The following is a 16,242-nucleotide window of genomic DNA, read 5'->3' on the forward strand; positions in this document are numbered from 1 at the left end:
TCACAGTAACAACCAACAAACTATTTTTCTCATAAATATGCACAAGATACAAGCATTAAAACCTTGTCTCACATCTATATTATCATATTTTTCTTCAGTTGAAAATTATTTCAATGTCTTTACATTAAAAAATATAATAGAAGTATATATATCAAAGTAAGACATTTTTAACTACAAGGACATTTAGAGGGCAAACATAATTGCTGTATCATCTACTGAATATGAAATTTACACAAATAAAAGAACTTCAAGCCCATTTCATTCAATTGCAAACGTTATTTAAAAAAAATGTTTTAAATATGCAAATACCTAGTTCTTAATATATATTATCTGTTTCATGCAGAGTTTTAAAAAAATCATTAGAAAAAATCATTTATTCATTTTCAAGGAGTTTACAGGTTTTATTCAACTTATTCAAACCTACAAGCTCGATAAGTGCTTTGGAAATATTAAAAGTTTCAATTGTATTTACAAAACCAAGCTGCCTTTGAAATATGACGAGCTACTAATGAGCTTGTGACTAAACACAGGATATAGATGATGGATATATATATGATGGATCTTTATCTGGTCCTTTTAAATCGTTTTCTGCTAGGGAAGCTTTGATTAAAATTGAAATTATAAATTCATTCATTTTGCAAACAATGTGCCTTTACAAAGTCAGACTGTCTTGACCAAGTGTTGTTCAAAAACCTAAAATAACCAATGGAAAAACAACCTCACAAATGAAGCATGTAGCATTGAACTGAATCTCTTACACAGAGAGAATGGCTCGTTTAATTCAGAATCTCTAATATCAAAACATGGGATCATCTGAATAAGAACCCCTATCATGGCTATGTTTAGACTGTATATATTGGAAATCATGCGGTTGGTCCTATTTGCTTCATAAATGTCATTATATATTTGGCTTCACAAGATAAAGTGCAATAACATTAACAAGTCATCCACAAGAATTCATCAATTAATTCATTGAAACCGATTACCACTGTCATGTTAGTCTTGACCTTGACAAGTCAGCGGAAGTGGTGTTTGACTTTCAAATTTACAGGTATGCTGAAATCTTGTCTGGGTTTCTCTAAAATTTTACAACTAAAATTGTATGTGATTCATGAAGTTCAGTTTTTTTGTGTGAAATGCACGTCTGACCTCTAGTTCCAAACACACAAGAATTTGTCAAAAACTGTTCATAAATTTTAATAAGAGAAAATTACTGAAAACATACAAAAATGACATAAGTTTTATTATTCAATTAATTTGATTCATGGAACAAAAAAATAAACCATAAACCTGAAAAATATGATATAAAGATATGTCTTGCTTTACAACAAAATGAAAAAAGAAACACCTTTAAACCTTCTCATATGAATTGATATAAAATATTCAAATAGTTTTTTTGTTCAAACTGCTAAGTGCCATTACAATTGAATGCATCTTTTAAAATTTTAATAAATACACATTTCATGCTTCATGCCACAGATTAAAAATACAGACATGGTATTACACCTAAGTGAAATTATAAAAAGAATATTTCAAATCCCAATTCAATATAAAATTATTGTCAATTCAAAGTCTTTAAAAACTGTATATTAAAAATTGCATGTCCTATATTTCAAATTTAAATATACAGATTACCTAGTTAAAAGTAACAAACATAAACAAAACAAAACCTTGACACAATTTAAAACCATTGAACCTACATTGGTAAAAATAGCAATCTTAAAAGACCTTACCTATTATGTAATACATGTACTGACATACTCTGTCTAGTGTTAGTAACTGTTAAATAAGGAATATTTTTAAACATACATCAAACACACTTGTCATGTCAGATCATATCTTAGTGGGTCAAAAGTCTGGTTCGGTTGCAACTAGAAAACATATCATTGATTTGGTCTTACATTTGTACATGTAAATTTTAACAGTTTACATAATTTTGAAGATTTAGAAAATAAAAGTGATGCCACCAAAATTCAAATCTGATCTGTATTTAGTTGTAATAAGCATTGTGTATAAGTTCCATAACTTTTGGTTGACTTGAGGCAAACTAAAGTTAGAGAACAAGAACCAACTTTGGGACGTACGTACAGAGGGACAAGGGTAAAACTTAATGGCCCCTCCGCTACAAATTTCTACCCTAGGAAAAGATTATGTTAGTTGTATTTGTCAAAGCCTTTCAAAATATCTGAATTCCAAATGCACTGGAACCAATGGCCTTTAAAATGCTCCTCCCATTTCTATGATGGCATCCTGTAGACTAGTGGTAATTGAATAAGCTGCTATGCAGATATTTGTCTTCATAATTGAGTGATAATCAATTTGAAAGAGTTGATGGGAATAAAATTTTAATCAAAGAGCTGAAAGCTCTGAAGAAAAATGACGCCACTGTCTCTAATATTGGGATAGTTTTTATGCAAGTCTTGATTTTCACATACCGTAATTAGTTTAACAATGCAACATGTCTCGTAAGCATATAATTGATATTCGTATATATGTGTGTGTGTGAAGTGAAGGTGACAACTGGCTGTTTTTTCAAGACAAATGAATAGGTCAAGACTACCTGAATTGTACAAATAAATACCGTAGAAAGGCTTGTATATTTCTCACTGGTACATAGTCTGAATCCGGGTCCGTTCGCGCCCACTCATGTTCGCCCCCTTTCACTTTCACACCCTAAATGTTCGCACCCAATCTTAATTGGTTTTGTGTTTAATAACTCTGTAAGCAAGTGTTTTCTTATAAGTATAATTGTTGTCATTGTCTCAAAATAAAGTGAGACATGTACAGCATTTTTTATTGTGTTGAATAAATCTTAATCATGTTTTGGATAGCGTATTGTTAAAAATAATAATAATCCTTTCTAATTAAAGTGGTATTTTGTCAACGTTTTATTTTGTGTTGAATAACTCTTAATCATGTTTTGGTTAGTGTATTGCTATAACTTTGTTTCATTGACTTCTTTCAAAATGAAGTGAGATTCTGACTATGTTTTTTCTGTGTGTTTAATAGATTTTATCATGTTTTGGTTATAATAGTGGATTGCTATATTTTGGTTCCTATATTTTATTGTTTCGTTGTTTCAGATCAAAGGGACCAAGCTGTTAAAAACAATTATCTTTTGTGTTTTTCCTTTAAAATCTTCAATGTTTTACTCATACCAAGCTATAAATACATTCAGTATTTACACCAAAGCAATTTAAAACAACAATCATGATTTTCCAATTATTCAACTTGAATTTGAATTAAAATTGAGCGCGAATGAGTAGAGTGCGAACGGACCTTGGGTGCGAACGTGCGAGGTGCGAACCTGCAAGGTGCGGAAGTGTATTGGGCGCGAACAGACCAGATATCACAAAATATTAAGTAAATAATCTTTTTGTTACTGTTATCAAAGGTCTAATGAAACTCAGGTAATTTCAAACATTTGTCAAAGAATTCTAGTCAAACCGGCACCTGGTTAAATTGGCACCTGGACAAATCAGCACCTGGTTAAATCGACACCTGATATAGTCAATTCGTCACCCATGTTAAATATATATTTTAACAGTATTTTAAGCAAAAAGAGTAAAAATAAGTAAGGGGTTGCCAGAATTTTTTTCAGTATTTAAGCAAAAAGAGTTAAATACTAACTTTCACATTTTTGGGTGTTCATTGTACATTTTGTATATATTTATTTTTCTCAACTATTAGTTACTAAATGACATTTTTGGTGTCTTTTTAATGATATATATATGAGTAGTCAAAATAATTATTACGTCTGGCAAGGCTTTTTTAATTTTATTCTGGGACACCTTTCTATGACTGCAAGGCTATGTTAATTTTTTTCTGGGACGTCACAGAAAAAAAATAAAATAGCCTTGCCAGACGTCATAATTATTTGGACTAATACATGAGATATTGGATATTTTTATGCATTATTTAAACCAGTTGAGCATTTTACAGGATTGTTTGTTTAATGCTTTTTAAACTTTACTGAAAAAAAACACCTTAAATTTGCTTATTATTTGGCATGAAAGTTTGATTTATTGAAAGGGACTCATAGTTTTCCATTTTTTTTTAATAATTGTCTAATTGTTAAAACAACAGCTTGGGTAAGGGCTTCGTTGTTTACCTTTATACACAACAACATAATTTCACTTTGGTTTCGTTGTTTACCTAAATACACAACAACATATTCACTATGTACTTGGTAACAGTTATTAATTAAATGAATAGAAAATATTATAACAAATATTATTGGATGCCGAATTGACGTCAAATAGGTGCCGATTTGACTAGATGCCATTTTAACCAGGTGCCGACTTGACTTGTACGTTTCAATTCCTCTGCGATCGTTTGCGGTATTTTCTTGAGAAAAACCTATTTTCCATCATCAAAGAGAAGAAGAAACTGCTTGAAAATGATTCTGGAACGCTTCATGATTGTTAAAATAAGTTAAATTCACTCAAAAAAAAATTTAAAACTTGCGATGTTTAAACAGGAAGTTTCAAAAGCACGTGTAAAAAAAGAAATTAACCGGTGAGAGTGGAAATCCGTACATAACAGATATCACTATAGTACGACTTTGAAAGCAAAACAGTTCCATTCTTTTGTAAAACAGTCTTTAATATACCTATCACATTAATGTTTGAAGGGTCTTAAGCTTATTCAAACCATAAAAGTCGGTATGAAACACCAAAACGGAATGAACAATAACCGATTACGTTTTGTAGTTTACAAATTCTAAACTGGTTCCCGTCAAACAACAACACTTTGTCCGAGTGTAGTGGAATACAAGCAGAAACCAGTTAGATTGTAAACTGGTTCCTGGCTGATTACTACACAATGACCTCTCATGCATAATTAATGATAACACAAGCAGATTCCAGTTTGTATAGAAAATAGTAAATACGAAACCAAGCACGATAGGCAGAGAAATGTAATGAAGTTCAGGTCGCCAGTAATGGAACAATGACTGCGTCATTTTCCAAAAAATTGCGTTGACAGATCTGTTAATTTAAAATTCTAAAATAACCATGTCTTATATTGAATTCACGTTAATACATGTACGTCGCTTCCTGAACTTGCTGTGATTTTATTTTTCACAGGATTTCTTTTATTGGTTTATTCTTAATTTAACAGACATCCACCCCCATAGGACCAGCTCTTTTATTGTCCCTTAAACTGAACAATCATTAACACATACAGTAGAACCAAGGTATGGTTGTTTGCTGCTTAACATTGAGTGACTGACTGGTTGGTACCAGTTTACTGCATTAACCTAAAGAGATTGAGAAATGTAACTTCCCATAAGAATTTCATTAGCTCTGTAGCTCATTCAAATAGGTCTTTGAAATATCTTTTTGAAATTTTAAATAATCAAACAATTAAAATTTATTGATTCTATCATGCCACCAGCATCTACTAAAAAAAACTATGTTTTACTTACCTAAATTTGTAATACATCGGTCCAATCCCTGTACTATCTAATTATACATGTGGTCTGCAATATACAATTAACAACATCAATACGCAATTAATCATTCATAATCAATATCTTGGCAAAATCACAACCACTTGTATGGAACTAATAACAAAACATTTAAACCATGTGTAACCTTGAACCTAATATTAATTATTCAACCATTGATAAAATTATATGTATTGACATTTTATCCAATCCTGATCCTTATTGGTGTATTGGAAAATCGGTGTCCTTAAATTGGGTCAATGTTTTCCTAAGATTAGGCCAGTGTATTGATCGGCTTTTGTTTCAAAACATGTTTATTTACTTGTGTAAGTTAAATATTTACAAACTAAAGGGAAGCATGAGTTTTCTCAATGTTTATCTTAAATTGTAAACAGTTGTTCTTTATACAAGTATTTGTCAATGCTTATATGATACAGTCCTGTGCAAACAGAATTATTGTAACCAATAACAGTAGACAGTCTAACACAGTACAACCGAACTTTTATAACAAATTAAATCAAAGGCTAGAATGTCATCATGTTTTAGACATTTATCCGTTCTATTTACTAATACACCTTATCGCTATTTGTCCGCCATTGCTGGAAATCACACAGGTTCCCGTAAAATTTTGACGTCATAAAACAAAATGTCTGACGCCACAATGGAAAAGTGATTGTTGTTGACGTCAAAAGTTCAAGCGGACGGGTCAGCCGGGAATAGCGATAAGGTGTATTGCATGGATTTTTCTAAACCCTCTAGGACCAATCACAGCAAAAACAAAATTTTAAATCATGTTGAATTTTATAAATTACCAACTTAACAATGTTACATCACTTCTTTCATTTCCAAACATTTCAATAAACCTTATTTTCAAAACTAAAAGAATGACATAAAATAATGATGTTGAAACACCTTTTTAACCCTTGGAATATTGCTCATTAAAGTTCCTACTGTCGTTGCTGCCTACTTCATCTAAGAAGTAAAAAATTCTAATTTATAATAATATAAAATACAAAGCAAAAATAAGACATACAAAGGCAAATACTATCCTCTGTCCTTCAAAAGTATATAGAAATTAAAAACACTTCAGGAAAGTACAGAAACCTTGTTTACAATACATTCATATATAATATAATATATTCATATATATTCAAATCGGTGTCCTTTGATGGGTAGGTCAAATTTTCATAAAAATTTCACACTGAATGTGTAAAATGGAGTAAAAAAATGGGTCCTACATAAGTAAAACTGAAGATAAAGCCTACAGATTATGTCCATTCTAACAAGGAAATATATAAATGACCTAAATACATGTCCTGTTAAGTGTCAAATACACAATAATAAATACATTTGTAACTTCCATGGGATACTTTAAACTAACTGCAACCTGATCAATTTCAGTCAGTCATGGTTCATTGTATATTGTAATGTAAGAATGAATTCCTAATATCCATGCAATCTAGGCATCTCTACAGAATATATACTAGAAAGCTGCTAGCAGAGATGCAAACAGTTTTTTTTTCCTGTCAGACATTGGGGCCTTCAGGGTACCAAGTTTTGCCAGACCCATCACATTTCTGCCAGACCTATATTTTCACTCAAAATTATCTATTTTTGTAATATTATGAAAAAAATACCAGCCCCCCCCCCCTTTTTTCCATTTTACCATCCCTTTAGTAGATGTAGAGTATAAAAAGTATTATCAGTTTCACATCAAGAATTTTTTTTATTTTTCATGAATAAATGTTAGCAGTTAATAAAAATGAAATTCTTACTGTTTATAAATAACAATGAAATGTAACTGTTTTCTGTTGAGGGGTTTCCCGAATTTTCCCGCCAAAAAGCACATGGCTTTCAACAATTGTAAACAAAGCATTCAATTTGTGATCATGGATTACAGCTTTAATTAATTGAATTTGGATATAGATATTCATCTTAAGGTACAGTCAGGCAATCTTTTTAATTTTTTTATGGATTAAAACTAATTTGAAAGAAAAGTTTAAAAAATAAAACAATTTTTGACATCAAAACAACAGACGATCTGAAATATATTATGAATATTCAGTGACCTATATATTTTTGGAACTCTGCTAGGGGTCAAAGTTACATCATTTTTCAAGCCAATGGTGTGTTTTCTCTGTTACAACTAATCAACTGTGTTTGATATAAATATTTCAATAAATTGAGATGTCAAAACTTACCATTTCAAAACAGAAATTTATACTGAAAAAGGTTTATTTTTTTATTTTTTAAGGAGGGATATTTGGAAGTTGTGTCAGGCTATAATATTTATCATTAAAACAGTTTGAACTCCCGATTTCTATTATGTAATCGAAGCCTTGCATGTTGTTCTATCTAATCATGCAACGTGGTTGTAAAATCACAATTTTATAAACAAAATACTCTGCTGGGACCGACAGGGAAATCAGTTTTGGCTAACCCAAGCAGACTAAAATATTGCCGGCCATCAGGTCCTGCAGAGCAACTAGTTTTGCCGGACCTGCATAAATTCTGCCCCTTAGGTCCGACAGGTCCGACGATTAGTTGCATCTCTGTGCTAGCACACTGTAATGTGAGGTACAGAATATATACTAGAAAGCTGCTAGCACACTGTAATGTGAGGTACAGAATATATACTAGAAAGCTGCTAGCACACTTTAATGTGAGGCACAGAACATTTGCAGAAAGAAACAGTTAATACTATTTAACAATAAAGTTTCATAGACAAAGGAGTTTGATGAAACATTATATTTCTTAATTGGGTTAATTTGGCACCTGCATTTAACATGTTCAAATAACAACCAATCATCAAAACAAGAATGACAATGTGTCAATACATTTTTGTAGTTCACAGATTCCCCACTCACATAATCATTTCCTATGTTCAGTGGACTGTGCAATTGAGGTCAAAACTCTAATTTGACATTAAAATTAACCAGATGCTCCGCAGGGCGTAGCTTTATACGACCGCAGAGGTTGAACCCTGAACGGTTGGGGCAAGTATGGACACAACATTCAAGCTGGATTCAGCTCTAAATTTGGATTGTGATTAAATAGTTGACACAGCATAGGTTTCTGACACAGAATGAATGTGTTCTAATGAACTTAAAATTTTTGTTTTCTCTTAGAGCAATTCACTATGCTGTTGAATATTAATCATCTCAAAAAAATGTTTGAAGAAATTTTCTTTTTTATTTATGAAATTTCAAATGAGAAAAATTGAACCCAATTTTTTCAATCACATCCCCCTTTCCCTTATTCCAAAACTAATCTCAATTAAAATTTCTAATGGAGTTTGCAACAATAACTACTCATTTAAATACATCATAAAATATTAAGATGTAAAACCAGATGCTCCGCAGGGCGCAGCTTTATACGACCGCAGAGGTTGAACCCTGAACGGTTGGGGCAAGTATGGACACAACATTCAAGCTGGATTCAGCTCTAAATTTGGATTGTGATTAAATAGTTGACACAGCATAGGTTTCTGACACAGAATGAATGTGGTCTAATGAACTTAAAAAATTTTTTTTTGCCTTTGAGCAATTCACTATACTGTTGAATATTAATCCTCTCAAAAAAATGTTTGAAGAAATTTTCTTTTTATTTATGAAATCTGAAATGAAAAAAATTGACCCCCCAATTTTTTTTTCACATCCCCCTTTCCCTTATTTCAAAACTGATCTCAATTCAAATTTTTAATGAAGTTTGCAACAATAACTACTCGTTTAAATACATCATAAAATATTAAAATGTAAAAAAAGTGCTTGTTATCACTGAATGGTAAAGATTGTTTTAATCTATCAGTTGGTAGTAAAAGTGAATATACATTGTATATAGTATAAAACAATGATTTAAGTTGATTCAACTACTATTCTGGACAAAGAAAGATAACTCAAATTGAAATCCAATTGGAATTTCTTGCTATTGCACAATATTGTGCAATTAGATATTTCTTGCTATTGTGCAATACTGTGCAATTGAAAATATTTGCTATTGCACAATACTGTGCAATTGAAGATTTCTTGCTATTGCACAATACTGTGCAATTGAAGATTTCTTGCTATTGCTGAATACTGTGCAATTGAAAATTTCTTGCTATTGCACAATACTTAATATAATAATTTTGGATCCTGATTTGGACCAACTTGAAAACTGGGCCCATAATCAAAAATCTAAGTACATGTTTAGATTCAGCATATCAAAGAGGCCCAAGAATTCAATTTTTGTTAAAATCAAACTTAGTTTAATTTTGGACCCTTTGGACTTTAATGTAGACCAATTTTAAAACGGGACCAAAAATTAAGAATCTACATACACAGTTAGATTTGGCATATCAAAGAACCTCAATTATTCAATTTTTGATTAAATCAAACAAAGTTTAATTTTGGACCCCGATTTGGACCAACTTGAAAACTGGGCCAATAATAAAAAATCTAAGTACATTTTTAGATTCAGCATATCAAAGAATCTGAAGGATTCAATTTTTGTTAAAATCAAACTAAGTTTAATTTTGGACCCTTTGGACCTTAATGTAGACCAATTTGAAAACAGGACCAAAAATTAAGAATCTACATACACAGTTAGATTCGGCATATCAAAGAACCCCAATTATTCAATTTTTGATGAAATCAAACAAAGTTTAATTTTGGACCCTTTGGGCCCTTTATTCCTAAACTGTTGGGACCAAAACTCCCAAAATCAATACCAACCTTTCTTTTATGGTCATAAACCTTGTGTTTAAATTTCATAGATTTCTATTTACTTATACTAAAGTTATTGTGCGAAAACCAAGAAAAATGCTTATTTGGGTCCCTTTTTGGCCCCTAATTCCTAAACTGTTGGGACCTAAACTCCCAAAATCAATACCAACCTTTCTTTTGTGGTCATAAACATTGTGTTTAAATTTCATTGATTTCTATTTACTTAAACTAAAGTTATTGTGCGAAAACCAAGAATAATGCTTATTTGGGCCCTTTTTTGGCCCCTAATTCCTCAACTGTTGGAACCAAAACTCCCAAAATCAATCCCAACCTTTCTTTTGTGGTCATAAACCTTGTGTAAAAATTTCATAGATTTCTATTAACTTAAACTAAAGTTATAGTGCGAAAACCAAGAAAATGCTTATTTGGGCCCTTTTTGGCCCCTAATTCCTAAAATGTTGGGACCAAAACTCCAAAATCAATCCCAACCTTCCTTTTGTGGTCATAAACCTTGTGTTAAAATTTCATAGATTTCTATTCACTTTTACTAAAGTTAGAGTGCGAAAACTAAAAGTATTCGGACGACGATGACGACGCCAACGCGATAGCAATATACGACGAAAATTTTTTCAAATTTTGCGGTCGTATAAAAACTGCTTGTTATCACTGAATGGTAAAGATTATTTTAATTTATCAGTTGGTAGTAAAAAGTGAATATACATTGTATATTGTATATAACAAAGATTTAAGTTGATTCTGGACAAAGAAAGATAACTCCAATTAAAAAAAAATCTTGCTATTGCACAATATTTTGCAATTTGATATTTCTTGCTTACTATTCTGGACAAAGAAAGATAACTCTAATTAAAAATTTTTTTGCTATTTCACAATATTGTGCAATTAGATATTTCTTGCCATTGCGCAATACTGTGCAATTGAAAAGACTTGCTATTGCACAATACTTAATATAATAATTTTAGATCCTGATTTGGACCAACTTGAAAACTGGGCCCATAATAAAAAATCTAAGTACATTTTTGGATTCAGCATATCAAAGAACCCCAAGATTTCAATTTTTGTTAAAATCAGACTAAGTTTAATTTTGGACCCTTTGGACTTTAGTGTAGAACAATTTGAAAACAGGACCAAAAATGAAGAATCTACATACACAGTTAGATTTGGTATATATATATATCAAAGAACCCCATTTATTCATTTTTTGATGAAATCAAACAAAGTTTAATTTTGGACCCCGATTTGGATCAACTTGAAAACTGGGCCAATAATCAAGGATCTAAGTACATTTTTAGATTCAGCATATCAAAGAACCTAACTGATTCATTTTTTGTCAAAATCAAACTAAGTTTAATTTTGGACCCTTTGGACCTTAATGTAGACCAATTTGAAAACGGGACCAAAAGTTAAGAATCTACATACACAGTCATGACAGTTAGGTTTCGGCATATCAAAGAACCCCAATTATTCAATTTTGATGAAATCAAACAAAGTTGAATTTTGGACCCTTTGGGCCCCTTATTCTGTTGGGACCAAAACTCCCAAAATCAATACCAACCTTCCTTTTATGGTCATAAACCTTGTGTTTAAATTTCATAGATTTCTATTTACTTATACTAACGTTATGGTGAGAAAACCAAGAAAAATGCTTATTTGGGTCCCTTTTTGGTCCCTAATTCCTAAACTGTTGGGACCTAAACTCCCAAAATCAATACCAACCTTCCTTTTGTAGTCATTAACATTGTGTTTAAATTTCATTGATTTCTATTTACTTAAACTAAAGTTATTGTGCAAAAACCAAGAATAATGCTTATTTGGGCCCTTTTTTGGCCCCTAATTCCTAAACTGTTGAAACCAAAACTCCCAAAATCAACCCCAACCGTTCTTTTGTGGTCATAAACCTTGTGTCAAAATTTCATAGATTTCTATTAACTTAAACTAAAGTTATAGTGCGAAAACCAAGAAAATGCTTATTTGGGCCCTTTTTGGCCCCTAATTCCTAAAATGTTGGGACCTAAACTCCCAAAATCAATACCAACCTTCCTTTTGTGGTCATAAACCTTGTGTTAAAATTTCATAGATTTCCATTCACTTTTACTAAAGTTAGAGTGCGAAAACTAAAAGTATTCGAACGACGCCGACGCCAACGTGATAGCAATATACGACGAAAAAATTTTCAAATTTTGCGGTCGTATAAAAACATCAAATCATAGGAAACATGTGAACTAAGTATCAATTTGATTGGACCTCAATTTCATCAAAAAATACCTTGACCAATACTATAAACCTGCAGCAGGACAGACCAAACGACTGACTGATATCCAAACGACTGGAAAATAAAATGCCCCTAGATGAGCAATAACCAAGAATGTGTCCTAAGTACACGGATGCCCCACTCTCACTATCATTTTCCATGTTCAATGGACCGTGAAATTGGGTAAAAAATTTGGCATCAAAATTAGAAAGATCATACCATTTAGGGAACATGTGTACTAAATTTCAAGTTGTTTGGTCTTCAACTTCATCAAAAACTATGTATACCTTGACCAAAAACTTTAACCTGAAACTCCCACTTTCATTTTCTATGTTCAGTAGACCGTGAAATTGGGGCCAGAAGTCAAATTTGGCTTTAAAATTAGAAAGATCATATCATAAGCAACAAGTGTACTAAGTTTCAAGTTGATTGGACGTCAGCTTCATCAAAAACTACCTTGACCAAAAACTTAAAGCTGAAGTGGGGCGAACGGACGTACGGACGGACAAACAGAGGCACAGACCAGAAAACATAATGCCCCTCTACTATTGTAGGTGGGGCATAAAAATCAATGTTTCTTAAAATCTAAGATTTTTCAAGTCTTGAAAAGTTACATGTAAAACTTTTGTGCATGCCTTTTATATCCTACACCATATTTTCAGAGTTGATTAATTCAAACTTTAAAACAAGATTCTTCAATTTAAAAAAAGCTTTTAAAACAAAGTATTAACAGTAATAACTGTACTTGCTTAGATTTAGGTATTTCAATTTTACTTGAGAAACTTTACACAAATATTGTAAAAAGAGAAAATCAGAGGATATATCAATTTTCTGTCAATGCTTGAGAAATAATTGTTTGATTTAAACAGGTGTAACAGTCTTTAGAGAAAAGGGGGGTCATTTGTTTACAAACGCACGTAGTTATGCAAAATAAATCGATCAAGATTTCTAACAAACCGTATTATTATATGAATAAAACTCCTTTAAAAGTAAATGAATTTTAAGCATAAGGTAATGAAAATAAAAAACTATAACATGAACATAAAAAAAAAAAATTTGAGATTTTTTTTTCTTTCTTTAATTTCATACATAAAAAATGGTCATTTGAAAAATGAAATTAGGTGCCAGGAGATAGCGAGAATGCAGGATTTTTCTCTAAATATATATATGCCAGAGCTTCTGGCTTGAGCGGCCCCAGACCCCCTGCCGTAAGGCACCAAGCTTACAGCTTGGTGGGCGTCCGGCTTCGCCGGACACATGTTACAGCCGCCTATAATTTTAATTGAGCCTTCTACTTACTTCAATTTCAAGATAGCCCTGCTTGAATGAAATTACAATTATATGCTCACCACTGGGCTTCCATACTGATTGTTCTTCTTGTGTTATTTTTAGAATGAACTTTTTCCACGAAAATAGGTGACGTACATGTACTTGGCATCATATGCCAATTTGTGTACACTAGAAATGTAGGTCATATCAAATAAACTAGCTAACGGAAAGAATCAAACTAATTTATTATTTTAATGAAGTTCTAAGGTAACATTATCAACAAAAAGTTTAACCGCATTTTGTTTGAATAGTTTAACCGCATTTTGTTTGAATAGCCTTATGTCCACGAATATAGGTGACACTAGGCCTACCGTCAGTAAATATTTCAAAGCAATTTTCTGTAATTGTCATGAGGAAAACAAAGGATTTCAATGTTGTGATGTCGTAAGAGACAAAATAAATTAGCCTTTCAAGACGTCAAAAAAATTTTTAAAGGCCGAATTTTAAACTGCGGAAAAGGGGGACACATTTATCCTACTGACAAGTACTGAAGTAGACTTTGTCGCTCTGTTGAGTGATGACCGAGGAATTGTTTAAAAATTCAACTTATATTTTACAAAAATTCACACTCACAGCAAGTTATTCATTGGTCATTTCAAGGATGACAACATTCACTGTAGACTAATTTCTATTTTCAATATATATACTAACCAGTCACCATGCGCGAGCTCTTTTCACAATTTAAGGAATGTCTGACTACCAACTGAAATGTTGTAAAAAATATTGTACACTTTCTTTCGGCGAATTTATATTTAAGGAAAAAAAATGTGTTTGAATATAACTATAGTCTCATTTAGGTTTAAATGGCATATTACATTTAATCAAATCCAAATTATTTTAATTTCTGAATGTTGGAAAAATAAATCAAACCCACCTTAAAATTCGGTACCTCGAATTACCGAATAACAGTGTTATTATCCGAATAACTCATGTAATTACCGAATAACTCTTCAAATATCAATATTAACACATTTGAGTGACTTTTAAGCATATATTATTGAATAAAATTATAATAGAAGTGTATTTTATAACCTAAAAATAAAAAAAAAGTTGCAGGTAAGTTAATATTGATCATTATAAAATTATGGATATCGGTGTGTACTTCCAAGATGGCGACCAAGGAAAACGTAAGAAATGAAGAAAAGAAAGATTGCATATATGCCTTCAAAGGAAAACGCTATGAAAATATAGTATTAAATAATTTACTGTATATACAGAGAATTGTCTAATAATTGTTTTTCAGAAAGGATTTGAAAATTTAACCAGTACATCAAAGCAATGCAGTTACTCCAATCACTAATTACTTTTCATAACAATTTACTCAACATTAAATAAAATGTAATTAAGAATTTTCACATATTCAATTCAAATCTAATAAAAAAAATTATTATAATTGATTGTTTTAATAAAAACAAAGCTTCTGAATGGATGATTTTTATGTTTATTCTAATAAAATTTTCTCAAAACTAAATATAAGATTTTCATTGGCAAATATAAATGTTTTTACAAGTCACTTTAATTTTGTATAAAAAGCCATGAATACATGTGTGCTGTCTTCCATTTTCAAAATGGCTTTATATCCGTGTGTTCAATGTGATGAAGAATGTGTTGATTGCACCATTCAATGCAGTTGTTGTGATCGTTGGGTTCACAGTGCTTGTGTCCCAATGGATGATGCATTGTTATTGGCCTGGTCAGATGTGTCTCTAAAGTTCCTTTGTAAGGACTGTTGCTTTACAGACAACAAGTATGACATGGCCAAGGCGTTAGAAAGGTAAGTAATTTTCATACATACCTTTTATTATAAGCTATACAAATGCGAAATTGGGTTTTTTATATTATTAATAGAGAGTGAAACATGGTACAAGAAAAATAAAATAAAATATTTAATTTCAAAGAAGACAACCTTTCACCTAGTTTATTATATTTCATTTATTTCTTATTTCATTTAAAATGTATTTAATTTACTTAATTTAAATTACTAAAAAATCAGAATTAAAAATAATAAAATAATACTCAATTAATATTCTTCTAAAATTAGTATTTACGTTTTTTTTATTGCTACTTTTATTTATTTTCATACATTGAATAATTTGAAAGTGATAATGAGTTAATTAGTTCCAATAAACAAAATAATCATTACCTCACACTTCTGTTAGATTGTTAATTGGGTTGTTGTTTACTGACACGTGCCCATTACATAATTAATCATTAAGAGATAATGAAATTATATTACAGTATGGACACTCTGCATTAAACAGGCTTGTGACTGTCTTGGTATACCAAGGCTGCATTACCAACACCAATAATTATAATAATGAAAAATAGAACACAAATAAATATTTACAACTATATACAATATGTACATCCTATGTTAGTTTTCTGTCAAAGGGTAATAATGTTCAATGTTTCACCAATAATTTTTGATTATTTAAAATAAAAAATTATTAAAAAAAGATATTTTAATAAAGTTAATTTGGGTTTTCCTGTTA

General features: G+C 31.0%; 1 protein-coding gene across 2 annotated transcripts in view; it reads right to left on the bottom strand.

Annotated features, from left to right (window-relative positions):
* Positions 1–14,487, bottom strand: part of LOC139510074 (influenza virus NS1A-binding protein homolog A-like) — a 38,378-nt gene extending 23,891 nt beyond the window's left edge. Inside the window, exons 1-2 of one of the 2 annotated variants that reach the window (XM_071296306.1) lie at positions 14,402–14,487; positions 5,429–5,482 (exon numbers count right to left, since the gene is read on the bottom strand). The gene's annotated coding sequence lies outside the window, so the exon portion shown is untranslated. Of the gene's footprint in view, positions 1–5,428; positions 5,483–14,323 lie in introns of both variants that reach the window. The other variant, XM_071296305.1, reaches the window with a different exon arrangement.
* Positions 14,488–16,242: the final 1,755 nt, after the last annotated feature.

The sequence above is a fragment of the Mytilus edulis genome, chromosome 2 (genome assembly GCF_963676685.1).
Source record: "Mytilus edulis chromosome 2, xbMytEdul2.2, whole genome shotgun sequence".
NCBI lineage: Eukaryota > Metazoa > Mollusca > Bivalvia > Mytilida > Mytilidae > Mytilus > Mytilus edulis.